Genomic DNA, 18499 nt, shown 5'->3' with positions numbered 1-18499 from the left:
TCCACGATAAACCAGATTAGTGCCCCCCCCCAACGCTAACACACACACACACACGCACACACACACACACGCATTGTATATCACAGCGTGGAGAAACAAAGACTCAGTCGGCCACGTGACCGCACCGTCACCCCATTACGACTCGTCACGTGGTCGCCACGGGAAACGGGGCTCCCTCGGGCGTCAGAAGAAGAAGCATCGAAGGGCCCAGCGGAGCCGCTACGGAACGTGGGGTTCCACGTAGCGACATTAACCTGGAACAATGGCTGGGATTCTGACACCATAGAAAGTCCCGCCCACTCACGGTACGGAAATACCGCTCCGCTCTGCCAAGCCACCCCCGCCAAGGTGTCCTCTTATAGCGTTTTCCAGCATACCGTCACGTCCTCGTCCAGGGGTGTGGAGGAATGTGACCAGGATGGATCTGGGAAAGCTAACAAGCAGTACAAACGATGGACAAGTAGCCGACCAGACCTTCACCACAAGTAAACACCACAGAGGCCTTACAAAGGGAGGTCAGGAGGCTCCTCCCACACACACGGAGGTGAAAACACGCCGGGGCGTAACAGTACAAAAAAGCCCACGTCTCTGATGAATTCTCCCTCACGTTGCTGCTCCTCGCCAGTTCCCTCACGTTCTTTATCAAACGTACCGCGTACTGTTCTGAGCCGGCCACGCCCGCCAGCACATTGTGCGAATCTCCGAAGTTCTGCGCTGCGGTGTGATGAAGAAGGCCGAGCACGTTTATCAAGGTCAGGTTCTGCAGTTCTGTCCACAGCTCTCGTTTGAGGGTGGATGTGAGCCCCGTTAATTAGAGGTGGAGGTGTCGGGCGCTCCGGAGGTTAAGACCTCATCAGACATCTGGGCTGCTGTCACATGTCTCCGTCTCCAGCAGGAGGCCAGATGTGTGGCGGCGAACAGCATGGATGGGAACTCTGGAGCGTTCCGTCACCTTCAGAGCCGACGGAGGTGAGCAGGTGAAGGTGTGTGTCTTTACGTAGGACCGTGCACACTCAGACATCATACACGTTCCGGAACAGAGAAGGATCAGGAAAGGAAAGTACCCAGAAGGTCCCACCACCTGCTGCTTCCATCCCCGGCATTAACACGGCACACCGCGGGGGCAATAAAACTCGTTATCGGTGGACCCCGATGAGCGCCAGGGGCCAGAGCCTCGATAGGATTTGGCGGTCAGGAGATTGCAGGGACGGGCAGACGTGACCCCTCGAAACCTCACGAGAACCTGGGGAACGGCGCCTCATTACGGTTAAAGTGCCTCTCGGAGAGAGAGAGAGAGAGAACGTAATTAGTTCTTCAGCGGGTAAGGGCAATTTACCAGAGCTGCAGCGCCACCCAGTGGAGCCACGCTGAGGGCCACCTCAATCTTCACAGCTATAAAAGATGCACATTTCTGTCTGCTTTGTGCGTTTAGCAGGAGGACAAGCGAGTTCCTGCTTGTGACCTCTGACCCCATCTGTGGGCGTCGCTGACGGTGCAGAGCCACTGCAGCGTGGAGGCAAATCGACAAGACCCCAAAACAGACCCCAGTACAGGACTCTCACAGGCCCAGCGAGAGCCACCGAACATGTCCCCCCGGGAGTCGTCACACCATCACCAACACACAGCCCAGGGCGCAGGGGTCAGAGGTCATCAGAGCCTTCACTTTCAACCTGGGCACTGTTATGTTTTTATTACGCCGATCAATTGAATAAAAATGTTAAGTAATTCATCCTGATTAATTATCTGCAAAATCTCGCTTTAATATGTTGCTATAACATTTAAAACCAAAGTGTTTAAGGGTACAGTAAGGTCGAATACTTTAAATTGATTACAGCGAATAATGTTAATTTACACACGTACACATTAAAACACGTTCATAACTTCTCAACGTAAACAGAACTCCTCCTTGGTCACATCATGAAACAATCGGCCAAATATCGAAACATACCTGACGGCACACTGCGTTATGTAGTGGGCGGAGCCATCGTGTGTTTCACATCTTCAATCTGCACAAAAATTCACGTTGATTCATGCAGACTGAGAGCAAACTTTTTGTTTTAATGGAGAAGGGGGAGGAGCAAGTTCCCAGTTCACTTTCACCAGAAGGAGACCAGTTCTGTTCTGGTTCTGCCTGATAAGCGGCCCTGATGTATCTCAAAAACTGGGTGAGGCGTGGGCTTTGAGTACAACCTCTTTAATGATGAACTTAAAAGAACAGTAATGTGGTCCCCTTCACATAGGTCAAGGCGTACCGTTAGAAAATAAGAACAGTCCGAGGACACAAGTCATCATCATCATCACAATATTACTTTCCTTTAACAGGTGCCATTTATTCTCTACTAAAAACACACACACTGCTCAGATTAACCCTGAACCAAGACTAAACATCTGATATGGAAATGTCTGAAGGAGATGGTTTGAAGGAGCGAATGTTCAAGTGTTCAAGAATGTTGGCACTCTGAAGTGTGGCTCTGCAGGAAACTGGAATAACCAGATGTGGACAGTGCAGACCATCACCGAGCAGGTCTGGCTGAAGAACGCTGAGCATGAGGTGCTAGAACCCCACAGGAACAAAAAGGTCGTCCAGGAAAAAGCCAACATCTGTTTTACAAGAGATGGAGGCTGAAGAACAGTCACTGATCACTGATCTATGTCTTCAGATCATAAATGTAAACCTGATTTCTGCACACACACACACACACACACACACACACACACAGCAGGAGTCCTTGTTTTCCGTCTGTGGACCCTCTGGCTGATTGGCAATGAATTTCAAATAGAACTCGTCTTTGGTCTAAAATCCTAATTCGGGTGTGACTGGTGGATAAGTCTTCACCCCATGCAGGAAATGAATGTTGCTATAGTGACAGGCGCCAGGCCTCAGTGGAACTGTCCCATCGCCTCGGCTGCCTTTACTCGCACCATGGGGTCTGGATCCTGGAGTAACATCACCAGACCTGGGAGATGGACAGAGAGACACAGTCAGAGACATTTCATATTTACACATTTACAGCATATATCAGACACACACACACACACACACACCTTTGGTAACACTGCCCATGTTGATGTGGGTGAAGAGGTCCATGGGGAGGTTACCCAACAGGAACCCTAGTGAAGAACATCAGAAGCAATGATGATGTACAAACAGCACACCAGCATCTAAACATCAAGACAGCAGCATCAAGACTGTGTGTGTGTGTGTGTGTGTGTGTGTGTGTTTTACCGATGAACATAGCAGCGCTGGCACGGATCTCAGCCCAGTTGCTCTTGAAGAACTGAAGCACGGTAATGTGGTAAAAGTTCAGCATCCCTGGGAAATCCTGGACCTGCAACGACGCCATCACTCACAAGCGAACAGATCTTTACCCACAATGCTCTTGTGGTCACTCACGATGTACTTGGTGAGGTCGTTGATGAACTCCCCGTAGTGCAGGGCCTTGTCCTCGTGAATGTGCTTCTGGAACATGCCACTGATCCTCTCTGAGCCCACCACAGGAGCGCAGACCCTCATGGCGTATTTACACGCCTGGAACCAGCAAGAAAAGTGTCGGGCGAGTAGAGGCGTGAACCTTCGCTGGTCTCACAATTTGGTTCAATCACGATTATCGATGAATTCCACCATTTTTCTACATGACTTTCAAATACGAGATGAGAGTTAAGGTCTTGTCCACATGGACGTCTGAACCAGGCGTATTTCTGCCGTTTGTGGAGCAACCTTTTCTAGACGTCGATTTCCCCCAAAATCCCGCCGAACGTTCAACAGCATCAAGCGTTCATTTCGAACGAGAAATAAACAAACAAACAAATAAATAAATCAAAAACAAACAAAAAATGTAATAATTTTTAAAAAAAAGAGGAAGGGAACGGAATAGTCCACTTCTGAATCGAACGCATCTCGGCTCACTCAGACACACCATCGAAGGCTGCAGGAGACTCACCTTGACCACCTGTAGACTGGGGTCAGTCAGGTGCAGCAGCAGGCTGACCAAGACGCTGTGAATCTGGTCTTTGAAAACCGGCTCCCCACAACCAAATTTGGACAGGTTCCCCAAGAGCATGATGGAAGCGCAGCGTATTTCATCATTATCCTGCAACATAGAGAGACCAGGCAGGTGCCCTGAGATACCAGCACAGAAGGAACATTCCCGTGTGCAAAAAGAGCTGCGGCTGCAGGAGTCTTACGTTCTCCAGGAATGGTTTAATCTTCATGAAGATGTAGACGACCAGTAGGTGGACGTTCTTCTGGTCCAGGTAGAGCAGCACTTTGGACAAGCCCGACATGGCCTCCAGCGTGATGCGTTTTCCAGGGTCGTCCTTCTCCTCCATCCCAGAGCTCATCGCTGCCAGCAGCTCCTTGGCATATTTGTTTACCTGAGCAGAGGAGAAGCCACACCCACAACCGACACCTAAAATCATCAATCATCAGCATAGACTTGATATCAGTCTAACCAGAATTTTATAGCTTCTCTGGATCACTGGCTCAAGAATGTAGTTTTCGTCAACTAAATTTATGACAAAATATCTTTGTCAACATAAATGAGACATAAATACTGGTCATAAGATAATGAATTATATATTTTGACTATAATTAATTATATATTTTGTTGAATAAAATACTTTATAATATATTTTTTTGTCTGTTCTACTCGGTCCTTGTACTATATTGACTAGAATTGCATTACTAAAAAAAAAATCATTTTCATAAAACTAAAACTAAAATATTCATGGATAATTCTGACTAAAACAAGACTAAAATGCTGTGAACTTTAGTCATCTGAAATTTGACTTGACTAAAACAAGTCTGGACATGACTAAGACTAATAAAAACTAAATTGACAGCTGGTTGCAAAGATTAGACTAAAACTAATATTAAGCGGGCCACCAAAAACAGCTATAGTGAAGCAGCCAGCACTGTTTGACAGAAAGTGGCCACCTGCCCCCTGCTGGCAGTGAGTTGAACTGCAGCATCCAGCACTTTTAACCATTGCTTCCCACTACACGCTGAATAAAACGTATGGCGGAGTGGAAACTGTACATCAGTTCTGTTGGTCTATAAGAAACAGACAAGCAAATGGTACAATTTTGGCGCAGAAAACAACTGCAATAGATAGAATGTGTGTTGTATAGATGAAGGTGAAAAGTGAAAAAGTGAAAGTAAAGTGATTGTTATTGTGAAACACAGCAGCACAGTAGAACCCATCTGGATTGGGTTCAGGTCCGGTGACTGTGGAGGTCAGGTCACCACTTTTTGTTAAGTACATAACTCCACATGTGTTCATTCATAGTTGTGATGCCTTCAGTGAGAATCTACCAACGTAAATGGTCATGAAAAGAAAGAAACCACGTTGAATGAGAAGGTGTCCAAACTTTTGGCCTGTACTGTATACACGTTTAGCATTTGAAATATATACATAGACCAGTTTGACTTTTAAAAGTAGCTTGCTGTCCTACATGTTCTAGGTGACCCCACCAATCATGATTCAAAAATTGTCACTGAAAGCAGAACCATAACTGAAAGGTTGTAGGTTCAAATCCCGAACCACCAAAGTGCCACTGAGGTCCCCTTGATCAAGGTACCATCCCCACACCCTGCTCCCCGGGTGCCTTTCATGGCTGCCAACTTCTCAACAAGGGTGAGACATTTTTTGATATGTCACTGTGTGCTGTGGTGCTGTGTTTCACAATGACAATCAAAAGCCTAACTGAGAACATTTAGAGCAGTTGGGACGGACTGGTTTACCTTCTCAGGTGAGCCCACAGCTATGTTGCCTAGACCCCGAATGGCCAACATGCGCACCGTGCTGCACGGGTCAGAGATTCGCTCCATCATGCTGTTCATCAGAACATCCATCATCATCAGCTCTGTCACCACATGATGGTTCAGCAGCTGGGAGAACACACACACACCCAGAGTAAGTAAAAGTCTTGGCAATGCTTGTTGCAGAGATCTGAGATGCGTTCTGGACCTCGGAGAAGAAGGCCGTGATGGTGGTCCTCTGGCACTCATACGTGCTGTTGAGACACGGGCTCAAGTTCTCCACGATGGCCGGGAGACGGGGGCCAGACAGTTTGGCCATCGCCCTACAGGAGGCAGGATCTTTAATACAGACAAAAAGAAAGTGGGCGGGGCAATAACTGTGCCCAAAACAGGGGAAAATGCAGGGGTGCAGAACTGGCTGGTCACCTGGACAGCAGCGTGACCCCAGAAATGTGTTGTTGGGGGTCTCTTATCTGCTCCCACGCCCCCTCCTGGTCCAGCCTGTTGACCACATCCTCCAGCTGTGCTCGGGCCAGCAGGATCCTCAGCGCATCCACGGCCACCCTGTGGTCAAAGTTCATTCTAGATAATCGGCGGTTTGACCTCCCGGGAAGGCGGCCAGTACGAGTCCCGACTCACCCGCAGACGTCAACGTTGGCCGTTGTCCCCCTCTTCCTGTCGGGGGACAGGCTGTTGCTGTTGAAGTCTTTAGGCACCTGGACGCCCACACTGGAGCCGACGCGCACCAGCAGCGCGCAGAAGAGCGGGGTGAACAGGGAGAGGACCGCCTCCGCCGACTGGCCGTTCATCATCAGCTCCCGCAGGGCGCACGTCATCTGACACACATTCACGAGCACGCACGCGTCAACACACACGTCTACCGGGGGTTCGTACCGATTCTGGGCGCCGCAGTTCCACTCACGGCCAGCGGGGGGCTGGTGGCCACTTTGGTCTGACCGGGCCTCAGCATGGACTCCTTCCTGTCCACATACGGCACCATGACCGCCAGCTTCTCCACCAACATCTCCATGATCTGAGATGCGATGGTGCTGTCAGCGCCCAGAGCGATCCACATCTCGCAGCTCCAGCTATGAAAAGATCATATCAGAACATGCACATGCTCATATCACCCTCGCGTGTGTCCCCCACCTGTCAAACGGCAGCGGGTAGGAAATCAGGGTGTTGATAACCGTCTGCAGGTGCTGGCTGGCAAGGATGAGGACAGCCTGGGCCACGCCCACTTTCACCTGCTCTTCAGAGATCACCTGAAGCCTAATGTGGAGAACCTCCAGAATCTCTGGAACCTGCAGAGATGCAACATTGGCGCCATCAGTTGCAGACCAATGACGAAAAGCTCCTAATGACATGTAGTCATGGGGACAGGTACCAGGTCCTGAAGCCCCGCCCCTCGACTCTTCAGCAGGGTGTTGAGGATGACGCTGGACGCCCGGGCGCAGTTGGACTGCGAGTCAACCAGACCTTCAAACAGCATGAAGAGCAGCGTGTTGAGCTGCTGCTGTGGCAGCCGCTTACTGATGATCTAACAGTGAGAACCGAGAGAAATGCTGGAGAATTATATAACAAGAAGAAGAGAATCGATTACAGGAGGGATCTCCTCAGAGAAGGTGATCTAATGGAACTGATACATTATAGAACATTTGAGAAGAGAACAAAGACAGACTTATTTATTCCACCTGACTTGAAGGCCCCATCAAGACGAAAACACTTTTCTCTAAAACAGCTTTTCCACATAGAGAAGGTCATGATCGTCGATTAACCCCCCCACACACACACCTGTAGGTGGCGATGTAACTCCCTGCTCTCCTTGTTTGGTGTCTAGATCTTCTCCGTGGTGGCTTAAATATGTCGTTGTTCTCCAGTCTCTTTTCATTACAAATGTGCAGCGTAGAGAGGATTTATCGCAGTTGCTGCAGCACAACCATCAACATTTAATCTGACGTTCTATGTAGGACACGTTCGGGGTTAAAAGTCGGGTTGGAGGTTGGACAAGGTTCACCCTGGAACCCGTTTTACTAAATAACTGTTCTGGGTCCTGGAAATGTTCCTGTTTCAGAGAAAAACACTCTCATGTGGACAGGGCCTAAGTCTTTTAATTGCTTGTCTTCCATCAACTGAGAGGACCAGCATTAGAAGTCCATTCTGTCCAATGAAACGGACCTTGGTCAGGTCGGAGCAGGTCTTGTACAGGACCGTGTGGTCAGGGTTGCTCAGCTTCTCTCTCAGGTCAATCAGACTCTCCACAGTGTCGTCACTGTAGTCCAGTGCAAACCCTGCAGAGAGAACCAGCGGAAGACAACAGGCCATCACTGGGGGGGACAGTGTCTCTGGAGAGAACCAAAAACCAAGATCATCTGTTCTACTAAATCAGCCAAGCATTTTAGCCTCACTTCACTGGCTCCCTGTCCGTGTTTTAAATTATTTTATTTAGTTTTAAAATCACTCACGTCTATGGGACGACCTGCCAATCAGTGTCAGACAGGCGCCGTCAATCACTGCGTTTAAATCTCGTTTAAAAACTCACTTTTAAACCCTGGCTTTTAACCCAGGTTCTTGTACAGTGTTCTTATGCAGTCCTTTCTTAACTCTTTAATATGTTGTCTGAAATATTCTCTGTTTTATTCGACCCCTTGTTTAATTCAAATTGCTGCATGTTTTATTTTATTGTTTCTTTTGTTCTTTATTTTTAAGGAACGTTTTGTCCATGTCTGTCCTGTTCCTGGTAATTTATTCTAAATCTACAGAACTTTGATCAGCTCCTTTGTCGTGTTAAAGAGCTTTATAAATAAATAAGGTATGGTATGGTACCAGTGAGATCTTTACCTTCATAACGCAGCTGAATGTGTAACAGGGTGTAAATGCAGCTGACCGCGCCTTTCCTCACACTGGCTAATGGGTCGGTGCAGCGCGGGGCCAGGCGGCCCAGGAGGGCACCCAGGTTATGGAAGGTCACCATGTTCTGTACACACACACACACACAAAATCAAAGCCATTCCTCATTCAAACCATTTACCCCCCACATATATGCTGTTCGGGCCACACCCACCTTCACGATGAGTTTGTCCAGGTAGAAGCGCAGCATGTCCAGCATGGTCCAGACTGCCCTCTCCCGCTCATGTTCCTGCCCAGAGCTGAGCCAGCACTCGATGTGCTGAGGGTGACGAGCAACATGGACTCAGTGACATGGACTCTGGACAGGCCACACCCCCGAGGGTGGGGCACTCACCTTAAACGCCATCTGTAGTCCGTCGGGGCTCAGGTCTTTGGCCAGAACGTTCCTCAGCAGCTCATGAAGAGCAGTGAACGATTCGGAGTATAGAACCTGCCAGACAGGAAGCGGTTAGAGGATCAGGCCTGGCCCGAAAAATATTTTTAAGCCCTAGGGAAGATTTTTAAAGTGAAAGTGATACACAGCAGCACAGCACACAGTGCACACAGTGAAATGTGTCCTCTGTATTTGACTATCACCCCGAGTGCCCGGGGAGGAGTGTGTGGGGACGGTGCTTTGCTCAGTGGCACCTTGGCGGATCGGGATTCGAACCGGCAACCTTCTCATTTCGGGGCCGCTTTCTTAACCGCTAGGCCACCGCTGGCCCCACTGTGGCGGCCCCTTGCATACAGGGTTGTGTCAAGCCATTTTCTTGCTGGGGGGACCAGGTACAGGCACAGAGTATGTAAGGGGTGGGGGAAGCAGAACACCAATAAGTTAGGAAGCATTCAGAACGCCGCCTTTTATACCTTTTTACTACACGAGAAGACAGGGGGCAGCACGGTGGCATAGGAAACTTATAACGTATAATTATTATCAATACGACTACTACAACTTAACTTAGCTTTGCTAAGCTGGCTTGTTCTAGTCATATTAAGGCACATTAATAAGAATCGTGGCATGCTACACTCTTTTCCTTCCCCCGTTTATGGCGCCCCCTGGATGGATGGCGCTCTTCACGTTTGCCTGTGTTGCCTGTGTTAGAGGGTCAGGCCACAGGCAGCTAGACAGCTGTGGTCCGGTGACGGTCACTACCTGTTTCTGCTGTGGCTCCAGCGACTCCTCGTCCTTAGCGCGATCGGCTGTGTCCACCGGGGGCAGTGCGAACATGCCGTTCAGACACGTTCGCAGCACGTCAAACGTCTCGCTCTCCGCCAGCGGTGGGTCCAAGTTACTGACCCGGTTAATCAAGGACCAAAACTGGCCCCTGCCTCACCACTGCTGCTAGCACTCTGAAGGAAGGATACATGAGGTTGGCACACGTCGTCATGGCAAGATGGCGCACCGGAGTCCGCATGGCATCGTTAGGCTCCGCCTTGATAAAATCCTGCAGTGCACGATGGGAAATGAGCCCTTTAATGACCTCAATCTGCAGCGCGGCCACCACCCGTCCATCTACTGACCATCATGACTCCCATTAGCTCCTGCTTGCGGGTGAACAGGTAGCCCTGTCTGCCGGCGCCCGAACTGATGGCCTTTGCAATCAGACCCACACTCTGGATCAGGCTGAGCTTTAAGGTGAGGTCCTGCAAGGGACACACACAGGCTCAAACTGACCTGGACATTTTAACTCAGACAGAGGAGTCCAAAACGCACACAGGCAGCGTTCCTCAGAACCACACATGCACCCAAGACCAGAGCAGCAGGGAAGGACCAGCACACGTTTCCAGCACAGCACAAAGAAGCTTTCATTGGTCGGGCAACAGGGATAAAACCCCTGGCGTCCACAACCAGAGCTGAAGAAGATTAAAGAGATTTTAGGTGAGAAGGAACCTATTCTGGACCTGCGGAGGTGATTGGAAGAGACAGGCAGGCCAGAGGAAAGACCTGCAAAGAAGCCGGACGTTGGGGTGAATGCGGTCATTAGGTCAGAAGAAAATGTTAGTACACAGCACCTTCAGAACATCTGAGGACACTGAAAGACAGAGCGCTGAGAAAGCCTTCAGCTCAGATCGCTCATCACAGGGCAGATGATCAATCGATTAATCAGTCAATCAAGTCTCAGAAGGTCAGTAAACAGAAAGCTGAGGAGGTAAAGTGGAAATGCTCCTGATGTCGGGTTCCTGTCACAGTACCTTGGTCTCTACTTTTATCCCCAGAACCTGCACAACATAAAAGTAAGAAGCATTTTAACAGACTCCAGACAAGAAACCATGGACATGAAAGCCTGGAGGGTTGGGATATACACAGCAGGTCCTTTCGGAGGGAATGAGTATGGAACCCATCTTCCTCCTCTTCGTCCGTACGCACCTTTGTGTTGAAGTGCTTGCTGATGTTGCGCAAGATGTCAGTGTCCATGCGGGGCAGGATCTGATCTTCCGGGGCGTGCAGCGCCACGTAACCATAGCAGAGGATCAGTGTGCTCTTCATCTTCTCCACGTCCACCTCACTCTTGTCCTGAAACACACAGAGCAGGAGGAACATACATATATATGTGTGTGTGTGTGTCTGAAGGGGAGTCACTTCGTATGAGGAACCTACTTTAAGGAGGCCGAAAATCCCAGAGGCTTTCTTAAAGGCATCGGATTTCCCAAATTCGTCCAGTTTAGCCAGCGTCCCATCCAGATGACTGCTGGCGCAAAGTCCGACGCCCATCGCAACTCCCTGCGAAACAGGAGCGGTGAAACGAATCTCATAACGCAGACGTGGACGATTCTGCACTGATTTCGTAATGACGTTGTCTGGTGGTTTTCTAGTTAAGACGTAGTGCCGGTAGCGACGGTGGCGGCCTGATCTGAGTTCGACGCGAACGCCCTCTGGCGCGTTTTTGCTGCGCCGTTTTCAGTGGCACTTGCTCGATGAAAGTGAAGTGACTGTCATTGTGAAACACTGTAGCGCAGCACACGGTGACACGGTGAAACGTGTCCTCTGTATTTAACCATCACCCTTGGTGAGCAGTGGGCACCATGACAGGCTCAGTGGCACCTTGGCGGCTCAGGATTCGAACCGGCAACCTTCTGACTACGGGGCCGCTTCTTTAATTTCACTTCACAGTATAAGAGCGCGCTGCTCGAAACTTTAAACTACCGGACCGCCATTTCTTGCCTTGCAGGATGGAACCTGCAAGTCTACGGCGGGTTTTTTATTGTTGTTGTGGTTTGTTTTTGTAAAATGTTATACATGATCATCTTCTGATCCTTTATTAATTTTAATGTACAAAAGCCTTGCAGGGAGGGGTGGGTATTTCTCTGTTCTGAGACAAAGACATAATGTGAAAAATGGATGGGACGCATCGATGATCGGTGCACTGATAATCGTAGTTAATCGCATCGTGAGACCAGTGAAGGCTCCCGGCTCTGCTGTCCCTCAGCAGATCCGGTCCGAGTGTACACAGCCGGGTGATGTAAAGCACGTGGCAGCGCAGTTTACCGCTCTCTCGATGGCGTCGGTGTGCCGCGCGCTGATGAGGACGTCCTGCAGCTGTTTCTTCACCACCTCCTTGTTGTGACACCGCTGCAGCGTCACACCAATGCACTTGTAGAGAAAGCTCTGCAGAACGGGGGACAACGGAACAAGAACATGGTCTTCTTTCCTTTACCACCTACAGCAAATCATATGCCACCTTGGATGGTGGTGGCCTAGTGAACCAGAAGACCCAGGTTCAAATCCCGCTTACTACCATCATGTCCCTGAGCAAGACACTTAACCCTGAGTGTCTCCAGGGGGGGGACTGTCCCTGTCACTACTGATTGTAAGTCGCTCTGGATAAGGGTGTCTGATAAATGCCGTAAATGGATGTTTCCTGCTGGCCCCGCCCACTCGTCACTAACTTTCTCCTCCAGCGCGTTGTTGTAGGTCGGGAGGTAGGCGGGTGGCCTGGGCCGCCAGTTTCACAGCACCACCGGTCGTCATCAAGGGCCACCAGGGTTCCAGACAGGAGCTGGAACCACAAACGGAGCGGCATGAGCAGAACGCTCCGCCCAGGAGAACCGCGACAGCAAACAGGCCTGGGCCCACCTTCAGCAGACACTCGTCCCACTGGCTTCTTCTGGAAGTTTCTCCGCGGTGGGTTCTGCAGAGGCGGCGAGACACAAACGCACAGGTCCACTTTTACTCTGGATTATGCATCTGAACCCGAGCAGAATGCAGCTTGAGGTGATCTTTACCCTCCAGACTGGCGAGCAGCTCAGGAATCTCCCTCTGCCACACCTGTTCGGGCGTTGGCGTGGAAACTGGGCGCGAGAGCCAGCAGGAGGCTGAGGGACGGAGCGCCGTGGTTCCGACACCGGAATGGGAAGGCGGCGTTCCACCTGTATTGGCACACGCACCTTGTTCAGCCAGCATTGTCCTATCTGGACTATTCAGAACGGGCGTGGCTGAAACACTCATCTCCCATAATGCCTTGCCCCCCAACATCACTCACCCACAGTCGGATCATCAGGACCTGCGGCGTTGGGAGGCTGGTGCCTGAGGGATAAAAAAAATTATAAATTAAAAGTGAAGTGTTTGTCACAATGTGATACACAGCAGCACAGCACACGGTGCACACAGTGAAATTCGTCCTCTGCATTTAACCCTTCACCCTTGGTGAGCAGTGGGCGGCCATGACAGGCGCCCGGGGAAGCAGTGTGTGGGGACAGTGCTTTGCTCAGTGGGCACCTTGCGGATCGGGATTCGAACCGGCAACCTTCTGATTACCGCTTCCTTAACCGCTAGGCCACCACATGAGTGTAACCCACACCAAACCGGTCGTACCGTCCGCGCCGAAGTCGATGATGTAACCGGGCTCCTGCGCCGCCCGCTTCTTATTGGCCAGCAGAATGAGACTCTTGCAGAGGGGCGTGGTCGCGCTGGAGTACTGCAAGCGGCGTCAGGTAATCCCACCAGCATCGGCCACAGGACCTGAAGAGAACAGAGGGACGGCAGTGAGGGCGACGGTGACGCTTCCGTCCCCTGGACCCGCGCGGACTCACGTCGGTCAGTTGTCCCACGGTGGTGGTGAACAGGTGGAGGGTGCTGTCACACATGCTCCTCAGCGCCTCGTCGGTCCACCAGTCGCCTCGCTGCAGCCAACAGACAAGCGTCACCGCGGTCACCCCCGACAGGAAGTGGACGGAGACGCGCGGCGCGGACGTACCGGAACGGTGTCGGGCAGCGCGCAGTGCTGAACGATGAAGCGCACCACCTGGTCGCCGCCCTCCAGCTCCAGGTAACCATGGTGAGCCATGGCACTGATCACCTGGACCAGCATCTCTTTAACCTGGAACGCACGCTCAGTTCAGATGTGGCCGCTACTTAACTCCTCCCCTTCCTGCCGGTGGGCGGTACCTTGTTGCTGTGGTCGCTCAGCGGCTGCCGGACGCTGGCGAGGATGAGGAGCTTCTTCGGCTCCATAATGGAAGCTGGAACGGGACAACTGGATGGTTACCAGACGTGGAGTTTCAGGGAGGGGCCACGTTCTTCATGTCAGCAAGCTCTTACCGGATGAGTTGATGAGGTGCCGGAGAACGGCGAGGGAACCCACTCGGTTCCGCTCGTTGCTGTTCTCCAGCTTCTGCAGACAAACACCAAGAGGCGGTCGTGGAAGGTGGTTGCTGAAGGAGCATGAGAAAGACGGTGGGGTAAATGCTGAACAACACAATTCTCCAGAGAGCTGATTGGTTCTGCTGAGGTTCTGATGGTACCAACCCAGAATAGTGAAGCATCTCAACACCATCATTGTGGTTTTTCACAGTGGGTGGTTGCTGTAAGTCCACAGGGACACACACCTTCAAGAGGAAAAGAACCAATCAGCCAAGAGTTGGTGTCTGTGAGGTGGAACACTCTGGATGCATCATGGGAAATGTTATTACCTGCTGGTGGAGAGCCAGGAGCAGAGTGTCCATCTGTGTCTCCAGCACACGGCTTCCCATGTTCACAGATGCATCCAGAACCTGGCAGAGACTCTGAAACACACACACTCACACACACACCACACACACACACACCATAGCTATCACGCTCAAATGACCCTAAAAAGCCAAAGTGGGTACTTTACTCAGATTCATTTAGTTTTTGAAAAAAAAATGTACTTTATGAGTACTTTGTGAATAAGAAACTCTACTCTAAATCTGCTACACTGGGCAACTAGTCACTAACGTTGGTCGATTCTCACTGAAGGCATCAAAACTATGAATGGAACACATGTGGAGTTATGTACTTAACAAAAAGTGGAGACCTGACCTCCACAGGTCACCGGACATAAGTACATAACTCCACATGTGCTCATTGGTAGATTCTCACTGAAGGCGTCAAACTATGAATGTAAACGGTCATGAAGAATAAAAATAAATAATAAATAAATAAACGCATTGAATGAAGTGGGTGTGTCCAAACGTTTGGCCTGTACTGTATGTAAGATAGTTTGTACACATTTAGTCCATTAATTACTACATATCACACTATAATATTATTAGGAACTAAATGTTAACCATCACCCTTGGTGAGCAGTGGGAACCATGACAGGCGCCCCGGAGAGCAGTGTGGGGGCACGTGCTTTGTATTCGAACCGGCAACCTTCTGATTACGGGGTCGCTTCCTTAACCGCTAGGCCCCACGTATTATTATTTTTGAGAAACACTACTCACACATGAGTAAAATCTTACTCTAGCCACCTCTGAGCATTATAATGAGGTGCGGGTAGACAGGGAGGCGCCTCACCTTGCTGATGACGTAGTGCTCCGGGTTCTTCTTGTAGAGGGACAGGATGGTAGGTATCAGTTTGGGCAGCTGCTCCTCCAGTTTGTCACGGGCCAGCAGGTGACTCATGAAGCCCAGGGCTTCCACCACACTGAGTCGCAGCTGTGCCCACAAACAAAAAAGACGAGAGGGGCGGAGGTCAACATGGTGCCCATCACACTGCAGTTTACATGAATTATACAATCAACAGTCTGGAGGCCCAAAATCAGTTCCACCCAGACTACGCAGCTCCTCGTCCAGGCAACGGTCATCTCTAAACTGGACTATTGTAACTCTCTCCCTGGCTGGAGCTTCTGCGGTCACCATAAAACCCCTCCAGATGGTCCAAAACGTGGCAAGCCCGTCTCATCTTCAACCAGCCGAAACACCCCCACGTCCCGCTCTTCTCACCTCTCTGCACCGGCTCCAGGTAGCTGCTCACATCGAGTTTAAGTCCTTGATGCTGCCTACAGGGCTGTAAATGGAAGTTTCTCCCTCTTACAACCAACACACTACTAGCCAGATACACTCCTGCACGCCCTCTTAGATCAGCTAATGAAAACAAGACCAAAAATTCCCTCTTCACGGGGTCTCCGAGCCCAGTCACTCTGTTCTCCTTTGTTGTCCCTGGGCTGGTGGGACAACTTGTCCTGCTCCATTCGACTAGCCGAGACCACCACCACCTTTAAGAAGCAGCTGAAAACCACTTGTTCAAAAAGTATTTCAGACAAGTCACAACACACAACACACACACACAAAATTATTATATTTTCATCCAGCACTTAACAATTCCCAGCATGTTCTATTCCTGACAAGTTGGGCCTTATCAGGACTCAAAGTCTATAGAAACCAAATTGCTGGTGTTCCGTCTCTTGTAAGTAATGTAAAGTAAAGTAAAGTATATCGTCCCCCAGCAGAGGGCAGCACCGGGCTGACCTCATTTAGGCCGTTTGGTTGGACGCATGACTCCAATTATTCAGACAGGGGGACGCTCCGGCACTAACCGAATTAGGCTAATGGACGCCACGTGGGTACTTTGCCTCCCGGCTCTGCAGCCAAGCTGAGGAACAGGATGTCGTAGGCGGCGTACCACCTCGCTGGAGAAGGTGTCCTTGCGCACGGTGGGGTCGGGGGCCTTGTCCAGTTGGCCAGATACTCCAGAATGCTCTCACAGAAGTGCGCCAGAGCTGGGGGGTTAATAATTCAAATGATCAGGGAGCCGGGCGACCTCAGGCCGGTCTGGAGTCCAAGCGTGATCCCACCTGAGGAGAAGACCCACTTCATGTTGTCCTGTTTGGCCATCCCCAGCATCGGCAGCATGGTGCCCAGGATGGCGTTGAGGAAGGGCACCATGCCATAAACTAGCAAGAATCAAAATGAGCGTCACTCTCATACCCGAGCCACGAGATCGTTTTACACTCTTTAACATGTGATGGACATGTGATGCTGGATCTCCCTCACCGTTGGAGTCGGACAGACTGGCCAACGTCTGCACCACGAAGAAGTGAGGGAGGACCCCGGGCTGGAAGCGGCTCAGGATCTCCTCCATAATGTCGTTGATGTGCTTGTTTCCCACAGCAACCAGATTGGTTGCTGGCGGCCTGCTGCCAGTCAGGGACGACCTCCTGTGCTCACAAGGTCACATGGACCCTTAGCTGTGGGCTTCCTGCCCGGTTTCATCTTCTACTCTGAACAGAACAGGAAACACGCCGCAACTCACCTTCGACCTGGTCATCTCGTCTGAGGCCAGCGAGATGATGCTCTTGATCCTGGGGTAGCTGACCTCGCTGATGCTGCTCTTCAACCACAAGCTCGATGGTCTGCAGGATGACCACCCTGTGACTGGCCACCAGCTGGGAGGGCATGTCCACAATCATTTCAGCAGCTGCGTATTAATATGGATATGCATTTCCAGGACCAGAACCTGCCCTCAGGACACAGCATCTGACCTTGGTGGTGCTTGACCAGGTAGTCTTGGCACATGTTGAGCACCACGTCGGGTTGCTGCTTCCCCAGGGTCAGCAGGGACTTCTGACCTGCTCCTGCACCAGCGGGTCCTTGTCGTTGGCTGCGTCCAGCAGTGCCAGCGTGACCTCTGGAAGGGACGACACGAGACGCTCTACATCATGAAGCAACGTCCGTGGCCAGGTAGGAACCCTCTTCCGGTCTCGTCCAGTGACGTGTCACCGTGTGTACGTAACCCGGCATCCAGGAGTGGGTGGGTGGGAAAAATAAAGCAGACGTTACTCACGGTCCACTCCGCACTCCTCCATCCTGCGGCTCTAGGAAGCGCATCTCGGACGGACGGAGCTGTCGGGGTAAAAGGGTGAAGTGCGTGAAGACCGAGCCGTCCATTCGGAAGCTGCGGGAGGATGTTTCTCCTCACCTCCACCCCGGAAACGGGAGATAGACGAGACACGCCGCTCTAATTTCTCCGTAAACTTGTCCTCGTCGGGACACGCCGCAGGTAAACACGCCTAATCACGTGCCTCGGTCAGGAGGAACGTATCAGAGTGGGCGTGACCCGCTCTGCCCCTGCGTCACTTCCGGATCTTGCGTGACGACGTCCTATTAAATCCCGTTCTGAAAACGGAACTTTTTTATGGCTTTTTATTCATGACGAATGGGAATAATAACACATAGTAATGCTTTTATGGTTCAGCATGTGGTGCATCCCTGGGAATAACAATTTTGGACCTGAAATATAGGTATTTAACTATATTTAAAATATAATATTATAAACATAGCTTTGTGGCAGCGGAGTAAATTGTGCCATTGATTATTAAAGTAAAACAGTATATTTTGATCTCAGAAACTTTAAAGCTTCATAAAAGCTTCATTCAATAGACAATTGCTTGTCGGATTTGTGAGAGTTCTGGCTACAAGGTGTGTGTGGTTCCTTGGATGTACTGAAGGCATCAAAACTATGAATGAACACATGTGGAGTTCTGTACTTAACAAAAAATAAGTGAAAAACATGTTTTATATTCTAGTTTCTTTGCTCTGATTTCTGCTTTGAACACTCTTGGCATTCTCTCGATGAGCTTCAAGAGGTTCGTCACCTGAAATGCTTC

At 50.5% G+C, this 18499-nt stretch overlaps 1 pseudogene; it reads right to left on the bottom strand.

The window, feature by feature from the left end:
- Positions 1 to 2178: 2178 nt before the first annotated feature.
- On the bottom strand, positions 2179 to 17780 carry LOC114773583 (maestro heat-like repeat-containing protein family member 1; annotated as a pseudogene).
- Between the last annotated feature and the right edge of the window lie 719 nt (positions 17781 to 18499).

This window comes from Denticeps clupeoides, unplaced genomic scaffold, assembly GCF_900700375.1.
Source record: "Denticeps clupeoides unplaced genomic scaffold, fDenClu1.1, whole genome shotgun sequence".
Lineage (NCBI taxonomy): Eukaryota > Metazoa > Chordata > Actinopteri > Clupeiformes > Denticipitidae > Denticeps > Denticeps clupeoides.
Note: the sequence above shows the minus strand (reverse complement) of the source record. Positions and strands in the feature narration are given on the sequence as shown.